Here is a 9,061-nt window from a genome sequence, read left to right as displayed (position 1 = left end):
CTGCATGGGATTTACTGGTGTAGGTAGGAGTTGGAGTCATCTGGCCTTCCCCATTTGTGGAATATTGCCCTTCTCTGCAGCGGCATCTTGCCTGGGAGCAGGACCTCCAATGTCTGACCATGAAAGCCCCTAGCTTCCCTCCACACCACCAACCTGGACAGTCCTCCAATCCTCCTCATCCTCGAAGGTAGGAGAAAGGTGCACTTTGCTCCAGGTAAGTCTATAGCAGCGACATAAACACAAGATACCAGCAAGTTTTTCATACCCCTTTAACAGACTAAACAGACCTAAAAAACAAACAACAACAAAAAATCTCGTGCTCACTTCAGTAGCACATATACTAAAATTGGAACAATACAGAGAAGATAAGCATGGCCCCTGTGCAAGGTTGACATGCAAATCTGTGAAGCGTTCCATACTTTTTTCTGACTTCAGACTATACTACAAAGCTACAGTAATCAAAACAGTTTGGTACTGGCACAAGAACAGAAATATAGATCAATATTTTCTCAGGCTAGAAAGCCCAGAGATAAAAGCACTCACCTATGGTCAACTAATCTATGACAAAGGAGGCAAGAATATACAACGGAAAAAGACAGTCTCTTCAATACATAAGCAAAACAAAAAGAAAACCAACAGAATGGGAGAAAATATTTGCAAATGAAGCAACCCACAAGGGATTAATCTCCAGAATATACAAACAGCTCATGAAGCTCAATATCAAAAAACAAACAACTCAATCAAAAAATGGGCAAAAGATCTAAACAGACATTTCTCCAAAGAAGACATACAGATGGCCAAAAGGCACATGAAAAGATGCTCAACATCACTAATTATTAGAGAAAGGCAAATCAAAACTACAATGAGATATCAGCTCACACCAGTCAGAATGGGCATCATCAGAAAATCTACAAACAACAAACACTGGAGAGGGTGTGGAGAAAAGGGAACCCTTCTACACTGTTAGTGGGAATGTAAATTGGTGCAACCATTATGGAGAACAGTATGGAGATTCCTTAAAAAAACAAATATAGAACTACCATATCATCCAGCAATCCCACTCCTGGGCATACATCCAGAGAAAACCATAATTCAAAAAGATACACGAATCCCAGTGTTCACTGCAGCACTGTTTACAATAGCTAAGACATGGAAGCAACCTAAATGTCCATCGACAGATGAATGGATAAAGAAGATGTGGTACATATGTACAATGGAATATTACTCAGCCATAAAAAAGAATGAAATAATACCATTTGCAGCAACACGGATGAACCTAGAGATTGTCATACTGATTGAAGTGAGTCAGACAGAGAAAGACAAATATCATATGATATCATATGTGCTTATATGTGGAATTAAAAAATAATGGTACAAATGAACTGATTTACAAAACAGAAACAGAGTCACAGATATAAAAAACAAACTTATGGTTACTGGGGGGGAAAGGGGGGAGGGATAAATTGGGAGATTGAGATTGACATATACACACTACTATATATAAAATAGGTAACTAATAAGGACCTACCGTATAGCACAGGGAACTCTACTCAATATTCTGTAATGACCTATATGGGAAAGGAATCTTAAAAAGAGTGGGTATATGTATATGTACAACTGATTCACTTTACTGTACACCTGAAACTAACACAACATTGTAAATCAGCTATACCCCAATAAAAATTTGAAAAAAAATCCTACAAATATCTGCTCATTGCTATGTTCTCAGTGTATAAAACATAAGATGTTCTGTAGAATTACGATGCAAAGGGAAGGAGAGGAAAAGTTTTGAGGAAGGAAAACTATATGGAATAAACATAATGTTTTACCTAGCTGTGCAATATTCCAGAAGTTTCCCCAATGGTTCAAAGGGATAATATACAATCCTCAAGACACAATCACATTTATGTCTCTAGACTGTCACCCAGTGAGACATTTTGAAAAATGATTGGCATAATGTCACTAAATGAGGTAAACCATACGGGGTGTTTTGTTTTTAAAATATGCTTTCCCCCGCCCCTGTCCCCATAATTAATATGTGCCAATTGTAGAACAATTTGAAAACACAGAAAGTGCTGTAAAGAATAAGATTCATATTGCCTGTAATCCCCTCACAGGGATAACCTCTGTGAGATTTTAGGCTTTCCTTCCAGTTTTCTCTCTCATGCTGGCTCTGTGTCCTGTATTTCTATAGTGACATAGCTGAGGTGTTAGAGTATGTGCAGATTGTGTCTTGTTTATCTTTCAATAATTTTGGATTGTCATGTTTCATTCTCAGGAAATATGTCTGAAAATGATGTGAGGATGCCAGCCTCATAGTTTACACCTAGAACAGGACAAACAAGCCTCTCTCTTCCCTCAGCCAGGCACACACGGTCTCGAAGAGCCTTGTGGGCATAAAAGAAGGCTAAAAATAAAACAAGACTATAAACATCGTTTCATGGTGGCATCTGCAGGAACTGACTTTCTTAACCATTTCTCTTGATTGTTTCCCCTTTTTCACAGTTTTTTGTAACTCTCTCATTAATGTCTAGCTATATTTCTAAATTTTTCCTTAGGAAAAACAGTTTGAAGTCAAAGACCTTGGTCAAAGAACATGAACTTTTTGGTTAGCGTTTGCTCAGTATGACACTTTTCTCTGAAAGTGATATATTATCATCTTAAAATATGGAAAATACCAAAAAAACACCGCCTGTAAAACGAATAACATAAAAATCATAAATATTCCTATAACCTAGAGAAAATTACTGTCAGTACTGTGACATCTATAATCCCATATGATTTTAACATGTGTTTCTGCTTCTTTTATTAATGCTACTTACTGTTAATTGTATTTTTCCATATCATTAAACATGATTTGAAAATGTGATTTAAATGGCCTGATCTCTCTCACACATCATAACATATTGAGCAGTTTCCCTTTCATTGGCTTTACTGGGCTGTTTCCCTCCTCTTTACTGTCTCAAACACTATGGCCATCAACACCCCAGGGTTGAATCTTGAAACCTCTACCAGCTCAGTCCCACTTCAGGGATGAGGACGTTGAAACCAGGACATGCGCAGAGATCTCTTCAGGCTGCTGTTGGCACATTTGTATTCTCCAGGCAACTGCCAAGAGGTGCCTCTCTGGGTGGATGGGTCTCCTCTTAGGGGACAGATTAGAGAACAGGGCCCCTTTCCTAGGGCTGGTACAGCCTTGCAGATACATAATGGGGTAAGCAGAGTTGGGCTAGGTTTGTGCACCCACCTTCCTGGCCATGTGCATTTATTGCAGTCAACAACCTGGTCAACCTTACACAGCTGTCATGTTACATGTGATTTTTTACCCAAAGTAAATGACAGAACTGGTTGGCAGATCCAAATGTGGTCAACCCCAGCTCTGCTGCTCCTTTAGCTGCTTCAAAATGCCTTCCTGATCAGGTCAATAGGCTAGCACTCTGGGTGGGGTTTCTACAGCTCTTGCTATGCAGTATTCATGGCCAGGCACTGATCAGAGTACATTTCATTTTTGAGAAAGCAGTCGCCACAGGATTATCTAAATGTTCCATTCAGGCAACTGCATGTATTGTCTGGTGTTCTAATTTACCCAAACTTTGTGATATTAAAAAGTCTTGGGGCTTCCCTGGTGGTGCAGTGGTTGAGAATCTGCCTGCCAATGCAGGGGACATGGGTTCGAGCCCTGGTCTGGGAGGATCCCACATGCTGCGGAGCCACTAGGCCCGTGAGCCACAACTACTGAGCCTGCGCGTCTGGAGCCTGTGCTCCGCAACAAGAGAGGCCGCGGTAGTGAGAGGCCCGCACACTGAGATGAGGAGTGGCCCCCGCTCGCCGCAACTAGAGAAAGCCCTCACACAGAAACGAAGACCCAACACAGCCATAAATAAATAAATTAATTAATTTAAAAAAAAAAAGTCTTAAGTTATGGACTGCAATTTAAAAAAAATTACTGTGGTCTTTGGGATCCTTAGGAAATGTCTCCTCAGCCAGTTCAACTGGGCAAATTGTTAAAAACAACAAGGATCTTGAACACGACCTTAACATCATCAGATGTGAGGGGAACAACTATAAGCCAATTACTTCAGGGATCACTGCTGATTTTGACGTCCCCCCAGGATGTCCTGGAATTTTGTCCTAACCTAGTCATAGTTTTCCTTTCAAAATTTGGAAAGCAGCTTCCACCCAAAGGCTGACAGAAGATGGGAAAGTGACAATGAAATGAGAACCAAAGAGTTCAAGTGTCTATTTTATGTCCTTTAACCAGTCTTTTCTGTTGTGTATTTCGGCACGTGATTTTTAGACATATTTGAGTCTATCTTTGCAAAATTGAAAGCTGATTCAAAGCCATGCATTCAGAAAGAGACTAAAAGGCAATTGTAATTTATTATCCCACAGAAATTTCATTGTAATAATTGTTCTAGACTGATGGATTCCCCATTGAAAACTGGGTTCAAAAAGTGGCTTTGATAGAAAATCCCCTGGATTATAAAACAGCACCTAAAAAACACCCAGCAGACAGAAACAGAAGCATTCCTTCAGGTCTGGTGTGGTGTCCAGTGGACTTGCCCTGCACTCTTTTTTAACTTTCTATTTTGAAATAATCTCAGACTTAAACAAAAGTTTCAAAATAGTACTAAGAATGTCTATATACCTTCACCCATATTCTCCAAATGTCAGCATTTTAACCCATTTCCTTTATTGTTCTGGTTCTCTCTTCAGAGTGTACTTTCTAAAAATAGGAAAGTTCTCATAGGTAACCATGGCACAAAGTCCAAATTAGGAAATTAGTATTAATACAATACTGTTATCTAATCTGAAGCCTTTATTCTATTTTTGCCTGCTGGACTCGACCTTATCCACACTAGGACCAGTCGACCACCGGAGCCTCTTATGTGATGTCTTAAGAAAGACACATCATCAGACACAGCATGGCTTCTGTGACCTTCCTGCCAAAAATGCATAAACTTCATCTAATCTTGAGGAAACATCAAGCAAACCCAGAGTGAGGGTCATCCCAGAACATAACGGGACAGTCCTCTTCAAAAGTGCCAAGGTCACCAGTACCAAACAAGCAGGTAACCTCAGCAGAGACCAAAGGGGAATTGTTCCAAACGCATAGCCCGGCAGCTTGGTGAGTCTGAATTATTTGTGTAGATGAAGATTAAGCTAAATGACTTAACAACTGGATGAGATCCCAGGAAAGCAAATCCTCACTTATTCTCAAGAAACTCGAAGGGCACTTTCACAAACACATCCACACTCCGCCCCACGTGTGACAGCGCAGACAGCTTTGACGGGCATTGCAACCCATCAAATGTAAACTGTTACCCTGTCGTCTGAAGGATGGGCTGAGCCCTGCAGCCCAAGCGCCTGGTCGTGCGTCTCTGTGTGGCCACCAGAGCCTGCAGGGCTGGGGACCCCCGGGGCTTCTGGCTCCAGAATCAGAACAGAGCATCCCGGGGATAGTGCACAGCACAGAGCTGCTTCCTTCCCCTTTTCTACATCACAGCACACTGAGAACCATCACATTTGTACAGCATAGCAACCAGGAGATTTAGGGGCATTTATAGAGTGCCTGGTGAGATTTTCATTATGTGTTCTTTATGTTATATAATTATGATAAGAAAAATAAAATATGATCCTTTTAGAAAAATTTTTAAACATGGAATTTGTATAAATCTTCCACATTATTTCACAGTTTTTCCTCTCCCCTCCCCCACCTCACTTTTTAATGAGAAACTTGAACTTGCCCCTGTAATCTAACTTTAACTTTGTCAGGTTTTATGCTTGGTATGGAATTTATGAAATTCCGTATCAGCCACAGACCCAGGTTTCTAGGGCCTGAAGTTTATACAATTTGAGAGGGAGGGAGAACAGAAAATTGCAAATGTAAAACCAGATACAAAATTAATATTTATTTAGAATGAGAAAAGAGTCATAATATATTACTGGAGACTTGGAGATATAGGTCCCTTTGCTTTACAATGATCAGAACCGCTTACGTAGAAAACGCCTTCCCAGCCTCTCTGTGACCCCCAGTGACACTGCCAGGACTCACAGGGCTGGTGAAAGTCAGGCACCTTGGACCTTACCGAGCTTACCTACTCAATAATTCCACTTTCTTACAGTCATTGTAAATCAGAAAGTTTGTTCACTCAAGTAGATAATAAAAAATAGCCATTGTACATCATTCAGAAATGTACAACGCTTGAAATGTTAAAGACCCAAAAGCTCCTGCTTTTCCTGAATAGAAAAATAAACGATTACAATTTCATATGATAATGAGCACAGATTTCTAGTTCACTTGATTTCTATTTGTCAAACTTGGGCTTTGAAAGAGCGATGAAAATCTATTCTGCAGGGTGCACAAGCCTAGTGGCAGCAGGCATGTTGAATATGTAGTTTGGATGAAAAGGGCACTTCAGCCACAAAGACATCAGTTTCTGATATACTAGAGGACAGGGTTTGGGACTATGGTCTAGATTGTTGCCAGACAAGTGACCCTACAGGTATCCCCACTCCCAGGTCCCAGAGGGCCCCCAGACCACAGCCTCTCCCTCAGCTGCCCCGTCTCTCTCTGCGGGGCACAGCCTCACTCCATAAGAGTAGATGGCAGGAGGTGAGCATGGGCTTGGGTCCCACAAGGATGCCACTCGTCATGGGGGACCGCAGGGCAAGCCTGCTTCCCTTCAGCTACTGTCTCAACAGCCCTATCCAGGCTGCCTTGGGATCAAATCCCACCATCCATACCTCCAGCCCAGGGGGTAGAAATAGAACCGTTCCCATGGCACGTGGGGTGGGACGCTCCACCTCAGTGGACAGGGGGCTTTGTAATGACAGAAGATTAGGTCAAAAATCATAGATAATGTGCATGAAAGGGCTTTAAAAATGATCAAGTAGGGACTTCCCTGGTGGTCCGGTGGTTAAGACTCTGCGCTTCCATTCATGGAAAAGACTCTGACAAGTACAGGTTTCTGGTAACTGACTGTACTGCTGAACTGAATGAATAAGCATTTTCAGAACTCTAATGAAAAACTGATGAACTCATAAAAGTGCTAACAAAAGATCAAGATGAAAAAAAAATTAATTACATGGGACTGAGTGAACTGATGAGGATGAGTATAATTTTTGTGACTTTCTGTCTGAATTTAAAAAAAAAAAAAATCCCACAAGGACTCAGAGGCAAAGAATATACAAATCAATTTTCACTGCAAAGTAAAGGAGCTGTTACAGTGGAGGATTACTGGACTGAATGTCAATATTATGACATAGTATGAGTGTGTTTCATGTTTGGTAATTGCAATCATTGTTGCTTTTGTTGTGGTCATCCATGTACAATGCTTGGTGTCAGTCTATTTATCTCTTGTAAAAATAAAATACAGTGTGTGTGTGTGTGAATAAAAAAAAAAAATCCAGATAATTTAAGAAACAACAAAAGTGATGATCACCTAAAATACTTAACTACTTAGAAATGAATAGGTGAGGGTTTGGGGCTTGGTGAAGTTAAGTGCCTCAATTAACTTTCTTACTGCTTGCAATGCTTTTTATGCCTCAATAGATCTCTCCTCTGATTTGAGAGGCACTCTCTCATTTGGTATGTATGTGATGTAAGGCATGGCCTTCACACCATTTCATTCGGGCTCCTTTATGCTGGTAAGCACTTTGTGACTACAAAAAAAAAAAATGAAAGGAGAAAAAAAAAAAAAAAAGACTCTGCGCTTCCACTGCAAGAGGCACGGGTTCGATCCCTGGTCGGGGAACTAAGATCCCGTGTGCTACACGGCTCGGCCAAAAACAAGTAAATAAAGACTGTCTTATGAATGACTGAATTTTTAAGAAAGAGTATATAAAAAAATAAAATAAAATGATCAAGTAGTCTCAGCCAGTTTTGGCACAGAAACTCTAGGTAAAGATGCCCTTTGATGTAGAGAGAACAGCAGAGGAACGGCAGCCGAGAGAAAGAAGTAAGTAGCTTTACCACAGATTGCCAAACTGTCGGTGAAACAAGGCGTTTTCCAGCAGTTTCCTTTCTTCCATTGCAGGCTGGTGTGAAGGACCGTCTGTGACTCAGGATAAGCGTCTGGGAGCTTGGGCACATGCAGTTGTGAAGCCTGTTGCATCGTTTATAAAACCAGCTTCCCAAGAATTCCTACCTCCCAGTTGTTCTGAAGATCAGATCGAATGTGAGTTCTTTGTCAATGGCTGGGGAAGGTTTGTGTTTATTTTTCTTTTTATGTGATGGTAGAAATGTCTGGCATTTCAAGTTCACCTATAAGAGGCCATCGGTAAACGCCACACATTTTTATTATTACAACCCAGTTAATTCCAGAAATAAACAGGTAAGCCAGCTTCATCCCCCGAGGCGTTGAGGGAATACTGCTCTCTCCCACCTCTCCGTTGGAGAGGTCGTTCTCATCCAGTTTTACCTGAGGATCAAAAACAGACGGACAGGGGAAAATATCACAAAAATGTCACATAATGGCAGCCTTCAGCAACACGTAAGGCTGAGAAAAATCTTTGCATGGAGGATGGTTGAGTTCTTCGCAGAGTCATGGCACATTTGTACCATGGATTATTTTGTTTTATTTTATTTGCATACGCAAATATTTGATTTGTATTTAGCATTAACTGGGGGAGTCACTTTTCCTTTTTATTAACCTTCTTGGGTTTCCATCTAGCTCCTGCCCTGCAGGCCCCCCACCCCACAAGCCACAAGCCAAGATGGCTCCCCAATTTGCTGTTCCTAAGGCGGTGGCTCCAAGCCCGGGTTTCCCGTCTCCCCACGTCAGCCAGGATTTATACGGCTTTCCTGCAGGGTTTCCTGCTCCATGCTGCTGCAGAGTGTTCTCTCTAACTTGCCACAATTTAATGGCCAAACCTCACATTTAAAATATTATGGATCCAGAAAGAGGAAAATAAATAATTTCTAATAATGGGCAACAAAGACCCTGCGGCCAAGTCCGCCTGTGATGCAGACCTATGGAAGGCAGCTGGGATCTTTGCAGTGGGACCTGCAGAGAGTGTGGTTTTGCTCAGGGCAGGTCTTTCTTCACCCTGCTTCTCG

General features: G+C 41.3%; 1 non-coding gene across 1 annotated transcript; it reads left to right on the top strand.

The window, feature by feature from the left end:
- Positions 1-316: 316 nt before the first annotated feature.
- On the top strand, positions 317-423 carry LOC118882141. The gene has a single exon (XR_005016693.1). It is a non-coding gene; the product is annotated as a U6 spliceosomal RNA (small nuclear RNA).
- Positions 424-9,061: the final 8,638 nt, after the last annotated feature.

The sequence above is a fragment of the Balaenoptera musculus genome, chromosome 15 (genome assembly GCF_009873245.2).
Source record: "Balaenoptera musculus isolate JJ_BM4_2016_0621 chromosome 15, mBalMus1.pri.v3, whole genome shotgun sequence".
NCBI lineage: Eukaryota > Metazoa > Chordata > Mammalia > Artiodactyla > Balaenopteridae > Balaenoptera > Balaenoptera musculus.
Note: the sequence above shows the minus strand (reverse complement) of the source record. Positions and strands in the feature narration are given on the sequence as shown.